At 44.8% G+C, this 14,773-nt stretch overlaps 1 protein-coding gene across 4 annotated transcripts in view; it reads right to left on the bottom strand.

Moving 5' to 3' along the window:
- Sulf1 (Extracellular sulfatase Sulf1) overlaps window positions 1-13,182 on the bottom strand; it is a 130,550-nt gene extending 117,368 nt beyond the window's left edge. For all 4 annotated transcript variants that reach the window (XM_076805661.1, XM_076805660.1, XM_076805667.1 and 1 more), the window contains exon 1: window positions 12,769-13,182. The gene's annotated coding sequence lies outside the window, so the exon portion shown is untranslated. The remainder of the gene's footprint in view (window positions 1-12,768) is intronic.
- Between the last annotated feature and the right edge of the window lie 1,591 nt (window positions 13,183-14,773).

Raw genomic sequence — 14,773 nt, 5'->3', positions numbered from 1 at the left:
CTGCATAAAATATCGAATTTCGAATCGAATCCGACAGGCCGGATTAGGGGTGGCCCGTGGAAAGGCGTGGTGACGCTTGAGCTTCTAATCTTTAATTCGCTGGCGGGACAAACTTTCGTTGGCAATAGACCATTATCCAATAGGTTATCCTACATATATGACCACTATTCATTTGGGTAAAATTTAGTGTATCAATGTCGCTGCTATTACAGCCTTACGTGGCCAGTCAATTTTTATAAAATCTCCAGACAATCGACTGTGGGGTACCTAAATTGTCCCGAGTTCACTCTGGTCACAGGAACTTCTTTTTCAGAAGATTTTATTTTTAAAATTTTTATTTTACCTTCAATTTTCTAGTTACTAGCCAGACAGTGTACTGCTAGAAGTATACTATGTAAATTTTTCGTAGTATAGTTGCAATGAATACAATTTTACATTGAACATGTGCATACGAGTAGGTCAAATTTATCGTGCAAACATATACCGCATAGATTAATGTTGCATCACAAATATTTCGCAGAAGGAGATTTCATCTGACACTGTAATTACAGGTCTTCTTCAACGTTGCGTCGTAAAGTCTGAGAGAAAAATGGCGGATCGTCCGCAGCTCTGTTTCACAGGGACGGCGCGCCTGGACGCGGATGGCACAAAAGCCACTATAGTGGTTCGTACCGTTCATACTGATGCTTTCCACGGAAGCCACTATAGTGGCGTACTGTGCTTAAGAGGTCAAAGATCATTTGGAAGATTTTTCTGGGTGCTGGCTCAGATTTTACGTATCCCTCTATGATGTCATACAACTCGAGGGATAGAATGAGACCTCTAGAAACTGTAGAAACTGTATAATGGTGGAAGAAGCGTGACTACGTTGAAGCAATGGTAACAGCACCACTGGACAATGAATCCTCGTACAAAATACATACAAATACATCAAATGCATAATACAGGAGCCAGGTACCTATGCTTTACATTCTCTGATGAACTCGGAAGCTACAAATAATGCGTATAGACGCTCTTAAACTCTTTTAAGCCTTCCACTCTTTCAAATCCGATCCGCCCGTTCTCGTCACAAGTGCATAAAATCCGCAGTCTAGTTATCGCGTCTGCTATCGTTTTCTAAATTGAATTTACGCGAAATCTCGTGCCAAACGACTCGGCAGCTCGAATTAAACGTCCGAACCCGACACTAAGAGCGTTCATCGGATGTCGCGACGCGATAGAACGCCGTTCCATTCGGTGAACGATTGCGAACGATCCGGCGTCGCGTAACCGAAAAGATTCCCGGCTTGGCCGTTTATCGGCGCATAACTTCCTCAAGTATGTTAACGACACGGACGGCTAACTTTATACCCTCGTTTCAGATAGAACGATCCGGTACCCCTTTCCGACACGGCGTGGCGGAACAGACTATGGTCGTCTGGCTGCCGTTCGGCCAGGTACTGACTACAACAAGCGTTAAAGTTAATGGCCTGTGTGTACGCCGTGCGTGGTCGATCGCCGATGAGTTTATAGGGTTTTTATGTCACCGGGCCGCGGAAACCGGCAGAAGCGATTCCGTGTCACTCGACGTGGCCATTCGACGGCTGTTCAATTATTCGCGAGCCTTTCCACGGCTCAACTGTTCACAGTGTTGCGTGCATGAGCGAATCAGTTATAAGACTTGTACGTGATTTCGTTTCGAGCTGACTGGACTTTCTGGCGATTCGGGTTACTCGTTGTTTCAAACCTGTTGTCACTGGAACCGTATTGTAAATATTGTCTGCGTTGAATGTAGGCGAGACTTGGAAAATTTGGATTCGCTTCTGGGTCGAACCATTGTTATATGGGAAAAATATTTAGAGTGTTATTGAGTCTAGATTATGCTTTCGAGTCCTTAGATTTTCTTGAGTCAATCTATCTTAATAAATTTCCTGAGACAATTTATCGATGGTATTAATTGACTATGAGTAAGAAATTCAGTCCAATCTATATTAGGAGCTCGTGCAAATTTATCAACTCCCTCGTACGAATAGTCTAACTGACAGAGGATTAATTTATTTGATTATTTTTTCCCAGGACTGCATATTCGTCCGTCAATATTTTATATTAATCCTTTCTTCCGAGACGTTTCATTCAACAAAATGAATTTCATTCACAATTCCCTATTTTATACATATTCATTGACTGCGAACACAGACAGAGTGACACTGAATATTTTTTAGTATCAGGGACAGATAAATGGTACGCTTTTAGCTGAGGAATTTTTCACCGTAGTAGTGTACTTCCATTTGTAAAATTGCTCCGAACAAAGCTAACCCGAAATTCGTTTAGAAAGTTTCACACTGCGCCAGAGACCCATCTCACCAATTGAGGACTAACAACCCTGGTCGGGCTTACCCTTAAAATCCGATTATTCTGACATGTTCTTGTTTGTAATCCGTTATATATTAATTTAGAACTTGAGTGAAAATCCAATAATTTGCATAGCAGGGTTAAGCAGCAGATGCTAGATTCAGTTTGGAACAAAGTGTACCGGTGGCTTAGCCTGCCGTAGCCGAGGATTAAATAACTTTGCTCCTAGATTAGGAACATTCTTCGAATCCCGACTCTGGGAACAACCTACAGCGGTCGATGAAAAAATCTACAGCAAGGTACATCCTTAGCACAACGTAACAGGTAACTTACCAGAAAATTTATGCAATTTTGACATGCAAATGTTCTGTGTAAATTCTAATTTCTTTAATAGTCAGTCCAACTCCTTAGCTATTTGTAGTAGGCCCAATAAGAAGATGAACACTGAGTTGAAAGAAGTAGGTTCAAAGATATATACAAATTGATGGAGAAAGGTTTTGAATGAATCTAGCCATAGCATTTGCGAAATCGTCAGAAGTATCCGCCCTGCGAGGGTTAAAAATTGATTCAGAAAGAAATGGTGCTTCCTAAGGGTGGCATAACGCTAGAAATTGCCAATTCCGCCGAATCACTTTTTAAGAGATTCTGAAATGGGAACCATAAACGTTTAAAATCTATTGAAGAGTCGCCGGTGAGCCACATAGATAATCAATTAAAGAGTCTTTTTTTTCCCAGAATCGCATAGCGACGCAAAAGAGTGTGGACCGGAATAAAAAGCGCCAGAGGTGCCGGAATAGAGTCCAGGGAGAAAGGAAGCTACGATTCGATCCAAGATTAGCGCGCGGCTGATCGAGGCCCGTGTCGTCATCGTAATCGGCCGATTAGCCGGACGCATCGGCGGCGATTTCGCGGCCACGAATCGATTCTATTACACGGCCAAGATATTCCGAGTGCCCGGCGCGATATTGCGCGATCAATATTGATAAACCGCGCCGCGCGACCGTGCCGGTCATTATTGAAGCCGGATCTATTTATAGCCCCGGTTAGGTATCTTGATCTTTGGCCAAGTCGCCGGGGCTAAACCGATCGTAAGACTCGTGTTTGCTCATCTCCGTCTGGGCGGCCGGTGCGCTTCGGCGCAGGGTCCATCGAGCTGATTGCATCGTATCGCCCCGGGATCGTTACATTGTCGTAACGAACCTCGGGACGAGTGGACGTCTTTATCATCTTTAGTCGATTGAAAAGCGGATTCGAGCCACTTCTGCCTTCCCCGAGCAGGCTTCTCCTCTTCCTCCCCCGGAGATTATGCTACTGCTTCTTCCCCCCGTTCCTTAATCTCCTGTATCGCTGCTCGACCCGCCGCCGCCTCGGAATTTCCCGGAAGAGCTCGACGAAACCGCCTTCCCCCGTCAAAGCACGCGAAATTGGTATGGTTAACAGCTCGGTACGGAAATAATAGCTCTCTTACTTTATTTTCACCGACTTTTATACCGGAGAATCAAGTTTTTAATGTATCCCGTAAAAGTATCCCGGACACAGAAAAGTTACAGTGATTTCTGTATATATGTCGCCAAGGCCTGGACGATAAACGGCGCGGAATCATCCCCACTACCGCGAGGTATACTCCGTAAGGGGCCGCAAAGCTCGAGGGGCCTCGGTAAACGTAACAGGGCTCGGGTATGTCTCCTGGACGATACATGACGCTGGCAAGACCCGTGTTGTTGACAAGTATCGAGAAGTCATTTAAGAAGTATTTTACATGGGAATTTAATAAAACAACCTGTACGTTATATCCCACTAATTTCGCGTAAAATTCTTTACAGTGCACGGACACGACAGAAAAACACACGAATTCCACCGCCAGCCTGACAACGATAATTAACACACGCTTAGAAGAACGCCGCGACTGTCAGCAATTTCTCGAAACAATGGCGCGTCGAGCTTGAAAAGCACGATCAGCGCGTGCAATTAAAATACCCTCCGAGTCTAGCGGATGGTCTGTTTGAAGATCGGTTAGAGCCTTCCAAAATGTTTGCTCCGCCTCGGGGTCCGTTTCGTCGGGACAAAAACGCGCGTGGGCCGCCGTCGTTCCTCGACGCGATCGCTTTTATCGCGTTCGCGTGTTGTCGCGGCAAAAAGAGTCTCACGCCTCGCGACTTCGAATCGAGAGAGAGAAGGAAAAAAGCAGCATTGATTAATAAATAACGTCGGATCAGCTACGCGTATCGACGGAAGGACTGTCACGTTGAAAAACGAACGGACACTTCACGCGACACCTTCGCTCGCTTACGTAACCTTGTTGCCGACCAGAAGAATGTCCCGACGCCAAACAACGACTGTTTGCGCGTTACATTGTGGTCACGGCGGGCACCCTTTGCTTACGAATGTGTCGAACCAATCAAATAAATTAATTTTTGCGGTGGATTGATACAATCTCAAGAAATTGCAAGAATTCACTAGAATTCGCACGATCGTGGGATCCGGGGATTATCCGGACGAAAATTGTTGGGGCTGTTTAGAGATATTCCCATTCTTCTTATTTAATATATAAGGGTACTGTTCTTTGTTAAGTAAAAATATAAAAAAAATTATATAGCATAATACACGTCCTAACTTCCTATGACCTTATTGTTTATGTGGATGCACCCGCCAGGTGCAATTGCACTCTATTCTGTAATGCAACCCCATGCTTTTCTTAAACCAGTCGATCCCATTTATTGTCCTGCGTATAAAAGTACTAACCCAAGTTCATCAAGATGTCAATATTTCATGTAAGGTGACCTTGCGTTAGTACTTTCACACGCAGAATAAGAAAGGGCTAACAAAAAAATTGGATTCCATTAAAGAATAAATGTGCATCCACATAAAAAAATAAGGTCATAGGAAGTTAGGAGGTATTATGCCTCATAATTGTTTCCTCTATCATTTTTTTATATTTTTACTTGGAAAAAAGCAATAACCTGTCCCAGTTCTCAGAATCACCCTATATAGTGAAGTGTTTGCTTGCTTCTTTCCTCATCGGGAACGAAGATCATAAACATTATTTTTCTCGAATGTTATAAATAGACTGCTGATTTTATGCAGTTGCGACAGGAACGAGTATGTGGTGATTTAAATCAATAGAACGATTAAAATAGTCGAGAGGAATCGATATATCCACAGGTCTCTAATAGGACGATTAATTGACTTCATCAAATTGTCAAAGTTGCCGTGTCAAAGAACGGAAAGGAATTCCTGAACGATTCTCGTATCTCGCAACGGATGCAGAAAATTCGCATTTCGCACGAACATCTGCAGTCCGGTTCTGACAGGCAAGCGTTCCATCAAACGCTTACAGCTCTTTTACATGCACGTTCTATTTTACGCGTACATTCTATAACCAACACTCGTTACGTTTGTCCAATCAGCGGGCCGAACCCATTCGTTAGTCCGTCGGAAAACGCGCATAACAGCAGCCTAAACGAAGCTGGCGTAGTCGGGTCAGGACCGAAGGATCCGATCCGAATGCGAAAATGGCACGCCACGAAGTTAAACGGAAACCGTGTTTAAGAGGTTCCCGGTTGCCAAAGTCGAGTAATACGCTCCGCGGAAATCTCGAGGCCGTGTTCAAACGTGAAACGCCGTTGCCAAACGGAAGTTGATACCGGCCAAGAGTTATCGGATGCCGAAGAAGTTATCGTCGGATTCCGCGGAGACGCGGTTTTGCGCTCCTCCGCGGCTTCGGTAATATCGATCTTGTCTGGCCGGCGATAAAAGTTTCGCGATTTCCTCGCTGCGACTCCGATGTCCCAAAAAACAGGCTATTTACTTAAACTCGCATCTTCTTCCAGAGCCATCCACGTCCTGCTAGTCTCCATTTTCTTGTGGACACAAATTGCGGACGGAGCAGCGAAGACAATTGGGGAACAGCACTTTGACCCCCATATTCTTTCCGGAGCTGTTTATAGGAAACGAAATGGAGTCCTGATCGGTCAATGGGGTGTTCGCTGAAGAGACACCACCGTTTTATGTGTGGCGATCTTTACGGCGAGAGCCCCATTAAAAGGAGAAACAAGGTTTTGCTTTTCAGTGGCCCAATAGTCGTCCTGGAAATTCGCGCCATTTTTCTTTCGGATTCTGGATCAAACATCGTTTGCTGAAGTTTGGAAGACTGTCTTACAAGTATTTCTCCCTTCATCATCGCGGAATTAAACAGCGAGTCTTCCGCAAAAAGAATCAATGGGGATTGTGCTTCAGGATAAAAATCTGTTAAAATAAATGAACAAGGAGCAACCCTCGTACACTCCTCATTTCACACATTTTACAATTTTAAAACGACAGATCATGTTTCATTTAAAGCGTCACATTTAAAAAAAATAAAGCTCACTAGAGAAACAGAAAGAGATTAATTATTTTACAGAGTGTCAAAATAGTAAATAGGTGAATTTTCACTGTGAGGAACGTATGAGGGTTAAGTGAATGCGTAATCCTAGTTGATTCTTGTTGAGGAAACATCATCTTGCATTTTATAAAGATCAAGTCCATGGGCACTCGCTCCCCCTTGAAAATTCGTTGTTTTAATATCTATTTAATATTTGTTTGAATCCAGCAGGCACCAAGTACGAGTCCCTTTTATACGAATAGAACGATCTACGGGAGTGGAATAAAATCCAATATGGCCGGAAGAGCGGGGCGAAGTGTTCAGAAAGCTGGTTGGAGGACCGGCGCTTGTTGTTTCCCGCGGCGAGTGTCTCTGAAAAAGCAATGATCCCGAGGTGGAAGTTTCCCGCCAACCTAATAAAACGTCAGATGTAAATCAATCGACGCGCGGCGCGGTGGTGGGTTCGATTTGGCAGGGAACGTTAATCTTCGTGGACGGCCGATGGCCCCATTTCGCGGGTTCGTTTCTGTTCGTGTTCGCGCGAATCGAACCGGCTGGATATGTGCCGGGGCAGCTCGATTCGTTCCGAACAGCGACGAGGAGGAACTTACGGGCGGAGACGGGAGAGCTTTCGGCCGGCTCGCTAGAAAATGGATTCGAAATTTACTGCCGCTTCGCGCGATGAAACTTTATTATTCGTTTAACGCCGCGCGCCGGCGAGCCAGCGTCCCGGTCGTTTCGCCTTCAATCAGCGGATCTTTAATTTGACGTCGTTCACGGCTCTCGTGGCCGGAAACCGGCGATCGTAAATCGATCTGGCCATTCGAACGCGGCTGCGCCCACTGTTTTACAACTCGTAACGCGCTATTAATTAATTCTACGCTGCGGCTGGACAGTTTTTGCGCGTAAAAATCGCCGCAAACTAATTAAACAAGCATGCGCCCTGTTGCGAGCTGGGAAGGTGCGCGCCGAAGGAACTAGAAACGGTCCATCTGAATTTTATTCTCTTCGGAACCAATTTAACTTGTAATGTCCAGTCTGCGGCGAAGATCCCGAACGAAATATATTGAAGTCGCTAAGTTCTTTTAACCTGGAATAAAATATAGTGCTTTTTTTTGGTCGACGATATTTAACTTAATAGCTTCAATAAGAAAATATAGTCGTACAATGAATGCCAATTTCCTTCTTCTCATGGGAAAGTATGAACGACGAAGAGGTTCTAATCACTGCGGCTGTTGAACACAAATCATAAAGCAAGAGGCAATTGGGGCTATCAACTTTTTATATTAAGTCTAACTTCTAGAATGTTCAGAAGAGAATTGATACGTAAGGATTTTAATGGATCCGGCTATAGCGCCCAAGGAATCATCAAAAACGTCAATGGTTCCGAAGTTCAATGTGCAGTTTGTAGCTTCCGTAGGCAAACTTCCATTTCTATCGGATGGAATTTTGCTTCCAATTACGAGTTGGCAACAGAGATTGAAACTTATCTGTCAATTACAGGGCGAAGTAGAATACATAAAAGGACCAACAATCGAGCGAAGATGAAAACCCCTTCCGACTGGCCGACAGTAAACAACGTGCCCCGTTTCGCGAATCGATTTCGCGAGCAGAAGAGAGCTCTTCCGAAGATTCTGAAACGAAAGTACTCGAGGACGGTTGACCGAAAGAATCCAAGGAGCTCCGGTGAAGAAGCTGAATTTTTAATAGAAACTCTGGCCGCGAGTCGCGCCATTGAATTCGTTGAATGTCGCACCAGGCAGAGAGATGTTTCTTCTCGATTCGCGCGGTGGGCCTGATAATTATATAAAAATTCGATAATTGTCGGCGCGAAAAGGCCTGGGCAGCAACCACGGAGCAGTCGTCATTCCACCCGGAGAAGCATTTAGGCGTGTCTGGTGGCGGGGGGCGAGGGCCGAGGAGCATTTTGCCAAAGAAACAGCGCGGAACAGAATTTATTTCCGCTTTTGATCCGCGTCGTTCTTTCAAAGCAGCCTCTATTTTAAGCTGGTCCGAGTCAAGAGCGAAGAAATAAACATTCCCCGATAGGAGGCCGTGCACCGTGAGAGTCTAGACGGTCCGCAAAGGAGTTTTCGTTGCCGCCGCGACGACAAACGTCGGCGGAATCGCCGACGGGAATAATTCCGCGCCGGGAGTACGACTAATTTATCAGGTGACACGTGTCACCGGTGAAATAATTACACCGGCGCGTATCTCCGGTTACTGCAACGTCCGCAAAACGGTCCGGCGAGAGAAACGGAGGAGAGAACACTGTCGTTGTCGAACTCGCCGCGAAACCAGGCACAACGAGCCCGTTGATCATAGGATCGAGCCCCGGGGATCGATACGCAGGTGTCTGGATCCCAGCCTGGATACCACCGGCGCACGAATTCCTCCGCGATCGACCTTTCGGCTTTATTGCCGGTCTCGCAATACAAGATACCTGCATGTAATCGTTCGCCGGATCGTCTGGTGGGGGGCAACGGGAAATTCTTGGATAATGTAAACACGAGGCAATGGCGCTAATGCGTTATGAATGATCGGCCACGGAAAATTTGCTGTTCGCGGTTATCAGACCGTGAAGCATTTTGCTATTCCAGTTTTTAAGAACTGATCCATGAACCCGGGCATTGTACACATTTTTACGAGTCTTATATAAGGTTATACATCCTTACGATTTCAATGTGTATGCTAGAAAGGATTCTTAAATCCATGTTCGAATCGGTTACAATCTTTCAGCGAATATATAAGTAATTTAGCACAGTTGTTTCAAACTTTCGTTTCTCTGGCTTTCTGTCCGACGAAGAACGCTTTGCAAGAGCCGCGCTGAACTGAATATTTAGTAAATTGATGTAACAGTCATAGTGACAGTTCAAATCAACCGCAGCATAAAATCGATACGATTTTCAACGCCCAGCAGTTGAACAAAATAAAACGATTTTCGTGAATAGCACGAAATACCGAGGAGACCGGTAACAGGAAAAATCGATTGAAAAATTCGCCAGCGTGCTAACGCAATTTCTCATATTTGCGAACCATCGATTCGGCCCCGCAAAGGCAGTAAATACTACAATCTACTGAAAGCTGATTAAAAAGTCAGCCGCGATGCGCGCTCGTGAATCATATCGGCGAACCGTTCGACGGGAGATAAAACCGCGAAAAATCGATCGGTTCCATTTTTAATCGTTTAATCGCCCGACGTTTTTCACGAATCGATCGGCTCGACCGATTTTCGCGTTTCCCGATGCTGAGACAAGATTTCTTCCATGGAACAATGCGGCGGAGGCTGTTGCGCGAACGTCTAGCCCAGCCGAGAGCATCGCGAGCCGGGGAACGCTTTTGTTGTACCGCAGGACTATTTTGAATGCACGGAGGCTAAGCTTTTTTAGAACCCAGTTGGAGGATCGTAAAGCTGGAGCCAAAGCCAAAGCCTTCCTGCCGCGGCGCATGAAGTGGCTCGGTATCGGCCCGCTGAAATAGTTCGAGGGAATAGCGCAATTTCGTCGATGCCAGTGGAAATTCGTTCACCGCGGAGATGATTCGAATGACACCGGTTTACGCTTGGCAGTAACCATGATAAAAGAGGGCCGATCCGGGTGAACATATTCGAGCGTCTTAAAGCTAAATGAAAATGTTCGCGGAGAAATATCTGCAGCGTCCTCGAAGAGGAACCGTAAGTTTCCGGTTCGACTTCAAATTCATCGATACCGTACCTCTTTGAATCTTCACAATTTGTAATAGGTTTGTGGAATTTTTTAATTCGTGGTTGTCGTCGAGTCAATAATAAAAATGTATTACTTCTCTTCTTCCAGCCATTTTTCATCTGTGGAGGACTGCTTTTTTCGTGGTTGTTTGAGTAGGGCAGGGTAACGGACCCAATTACTGTGTGTAATAAATATTAGAAAAGAGATATTAATTTTTCTCATTAAAATAAAAGCGAAACATTTTTTCCTAGCTAGAATATTTCTCTTCTATATATTTTTTTCATGTTGTATATACGAAAATGATGGAATTTACTCCTACAATACGGAAACGTTTAGTAATTGATTAAATATAAACAAATTTAATGTAAAAAATATTTTGAATAATGATATAACAATTTTTACTGACGCCTTATAGTCAATATGTTAATATATTATATCTCTCTTTTTTAATATTCACTATGCTTTAAAACTAAGTAGAATTAATATAAGCACAGTAAATGGAATCCCCACAGTGACTGTGTCCCCCACCCTACTCTAAAAACATCACAAAGTCAGATCTCGTCGAACGAGCCCGACTTGAAAGTAGAAAACCAACAATGGGATAGATCAAACAGTGGAATACAATTATCGGGGACGGAAGAATCGCAGACAGACCCGCCGCAAAAATATTCCGAAGATCCCGTGCGTGGACCTCGACGGGTCGTCGCGTCGGCGCGAAATAAAACGCACGCCCCGCAAAATATTCGAAAGTCGGCCGTCTCGAGCGGGCCGAGTCGGTCCCGAGAGGCCGACTTGCATATATCCCGAGCGACACATGCATTTACCGTTTTTTTGCGATTCTCCGAAGTGACCGGCCGATCCTCAGGACCCGGGCGCCCACACGCAGCAGACGGTCCGCTCCGTTTCCGGCGCGAAATCGCGGATCGAAACGTCGGAAACTCGCAAAGGCGTGCGTGTACCGCTACGAGCAACTGCGCGCGGTTTGCGCAACGCTGAATATACACCGACGAGAAACAGACGGGCCCGATGACAGCGAGATCGTGCAAACACCGACCAGGTCGATATCGCAAGAATGCTTCTGTTTGGAGCGCGAGGAGCTAAATCGCGACACCCGATATCACTGTTTCGAGATTAACCAAACCAGAACTTGAGAACATCCCTAGCACACCTGTTAATTAAAAGTGTCATTCTGAAGATGGAATTGATCAGAGCACGTTTTAAACGAGTACTAGAACACTCGTCATGCATTTTCGCAAATGTTCTCGCCAAATCGATCCAAAACTATTGAAACTATCGACGTCCTCGACAGCACGGATGTGGAACTATTGAAACTGTTTGCTGTTTGGTGATTTCGTGTCAAAACCAGCCGGCGTTTGAATATATATGGTCCTATGAATGCTTTGCAGCCTTACAATTTTACTCTACACTAAAATAAGTAGTGGTAACTAATGATATCTAGGACTCTATTAAACAAGACCTATGTCAGTTCCAAACTTGGTTCATAGCTTCTCTGTTTCAGGCACTGTTCGATCATGAAAACACGAGTGCATTGGTAACCGATCTGTAAACTGTTTACAGCTCCGAGAAACCAAGGTTCAGGACTTTCTGCCGAAACCATGCCGCCGTAAATATAAAAGAAAAACCTAACATTTTCACAATCTCTGAATGAAGAAACTAAGAACAGTTAGAATCCTATTAGAAAGGTAATATCATGTTCAGACTCGATCCGCGATTTTTTTATTTCCTCATCGTTGGAGGATGAAGGTGGTCCACACGATTTCACGTCAAAACCAGCCCGTGCTGGAATGTAAAATTGAAGCTCCGTACTTTTACAAACTCTAAACTATGGGTAACTGAGAACATCCATGTAGAACTCTCTTAGAAATGCCCTGTATCGATTTCAGACACTATTTACAATTTTCAAATTAGGTCCAACAAACTAAGGTGGTTCACGATTTCTCGTTAAAACCAGCCCGCAATGAAACAAAAGCGAGATTATGTCCATAATCTCAGTCTAAATTAAGCTAAGATCGCGTAGAACCCTCTCAGAAAGATCTTCCATCACTTTCAGTCTCAATCCACAATTTTCTGACTTCATCAACGTCCGATTATGGAAGCAAGTCTACTAAACCGAGGTGGAGCAGAGGAGATTTCGTGTCAAAACCAGCCCCCCGCGTGAGAACATAAATTGAAGTGAAATTCGATTGATATTTGACAATCTCGGCCAAAAATTAATAACTACAACTTGCAGAGCTGACAGCGTTTCCTTTTCAGGTCCGTCCGATGACGAAAAGCGAGGTTCATCGGTAACCGATCCGCGGAGCGCGAATAAGCCGCGGTGGTCCGCGTCGAACAAAGACGTTTGGTACTCACAGTGGCGTCTGTAAGATGCTGAAGCCGCGGGTCGTTTCTTCCGGAAGAGGAGCGCTCCCCTCGCCGCCCACGAAAACCGGGAGAACACCGGGGCCGCGGGTTCCTCCGCGGATGGAAGCGTAGCCGGGAGCCGGTTCCGAGACGTGGTCCACGAACGGAGGGAAAAAGAGAGAAAGAACGAAAGAAAGAAAGAGAGAATGAGAGAAAAAGGGAGAGAGAGAGAGAGAGAGTAAAGGAGCGGAGAAGTGCACGTGGCGGGAAGGCTCTGAGCGCGGCCGCAAAAACGGCTGGCTGCGACACGACCTCGCCGACGGTCGCAACGAGACTGAACTTCCAGTCCGCGCTACTCCAGCCTGGAAACAGCTGCTCTCGCCTGCCAGCGCCAGAAAACTACGCTCGCCTGGCTCTGCCTGGCCGTGGGGCCGGCCGGTCGTAGCTGCACGCCGCGCCAAGTGCATCTTTTCTGCGTCCCGATCGCACCGTGGTAGGGGCACCCCGCAGAAAAATCACGTTTCACCCTATTGGGACCGGTGGCCGGGCTATTTGCTGCTCAAGCTCCTCTGCTGCTCCTCGGGAAACTGCTTTTACGTACGGCCAAAGCTAATTACGAGTTTCCATGATCTTGCCCGGGGAATTTCTTCTTCTTCTTCTTCGTTTTTTGATCGGTCGTACACCTGAACGCGGCCGCCCCCTGTGGCCAAGGACACGAGTTTGGTAGATCAGGAAGACTTGTTGTTGTCATAACACCTAGGTGCTGGCTGCTAGAAATGATCCACAGCTGTGTCTTCGTTAATTCTCAGCTCTTTGCACTCCATTACTGCTGTTGTGGCAATATAATTTCTATTTATATTAGAATACAACAAATCAATGAAAGATATCAACGTAGGTAACTAAATTCACAAACGTTTATAATTGTCCTCTGCCAGAATCAAATTTTTGGTTTACAAGAGTCTTGTTTTAATATTCAGGGTTGCTAATGGCAAAATGTTTGGACTGCTAAGAGATTGTACAAATTTGTGTACCGCGCAACACCATTGTGCACCATTGTGACGTACCGTCCATAATTGTTTGTACGATTTTATACGTTGAGAAAATACGACGTTACAAAAGGAAAATCAGAGAATTTCATACGATAGGCTTGCAAGTTACATTGTAACAGTATCTGGTGGAAAATTATTTACTAATCTTTATCTGAGCGGCGCTTATCGATGTCCATCTTCCGCTGCGTGATAATACTCGTATCGTGCATTCTATACATAGAAATGGTGGCACAATGGATCCTCCTATTTTTCAGTGAAGTAATACTATTTATATTTTCTGTATTTGTACGTTGTCTGTATAAGTTCTATAACGTGTTTTACATTTTTATAAACAGCATAGTTTGACCGTGACTACAAACGTTCCATGTAAACATTAATTTTTTAGCAGCCGAGTTAAATTATCTGCTATATATATTGAATCCATTAAAAGGATCATTCAAAAGCAAATTCAAAAATATAGAAGACTGTATAAAAGAAAAATTGACAAACTACAATTTGAAAGGATTTAACCTGCCATAAAATCGTCAAAAACGCCCGTCTTGCAATAAAAAGATTGTGATAAAAATGTATCAGTCGCTTCTATAAAAATTCATCTACACTGCCTGCAATGTGGGACATTTATATTGGCCTCTCAGAAGTAAGATAAAATGTGAAACCTCTTTCAAATAATAATGCTAGGTAATAATGCTAGGAGCATGTACGTGGTTCTTCCCACGAATTCAGAAACTGTATCGAAGAGCTGCCCGCAGTTCAACTGCTCGCGGAATAGAATTTTATGTCCAATTTCGCAGCGTCAGAATAGAGGTGTACGTCATAGACTTCGAAATTCGTGGAAGCGGTAGACACGGTGCTTTCACAGTAAAGCGTTCGGCGGCCATCAGTGCGAAGAGGCCTCCGAAGCATCGGGGATCCATTACCTGAAAAAGGTGAATACTCCCCTTCGCTGACAGCTGCGCTCGCGTGTA

The sequence above is a fragment of the Halictus rubicundus genome, chromosome 2, assembly GCF_050948215.1.
Source record: "Halictus rubicundus isolate RS-2024b chromosome 2, iyHalRubi1_principal, whole genome shotgun sequence".
Lineage (NCBI taxonomy): Eukaryota > Metazoa > Arthropoda > Insecta > Hymenoptera > Halictidae > Halictus > Halictus rubicundus.
Note: the sequence above shows the minus strand (reverse complement) of the source record. Positions and strands in the feature narration are given on the sequence as shown.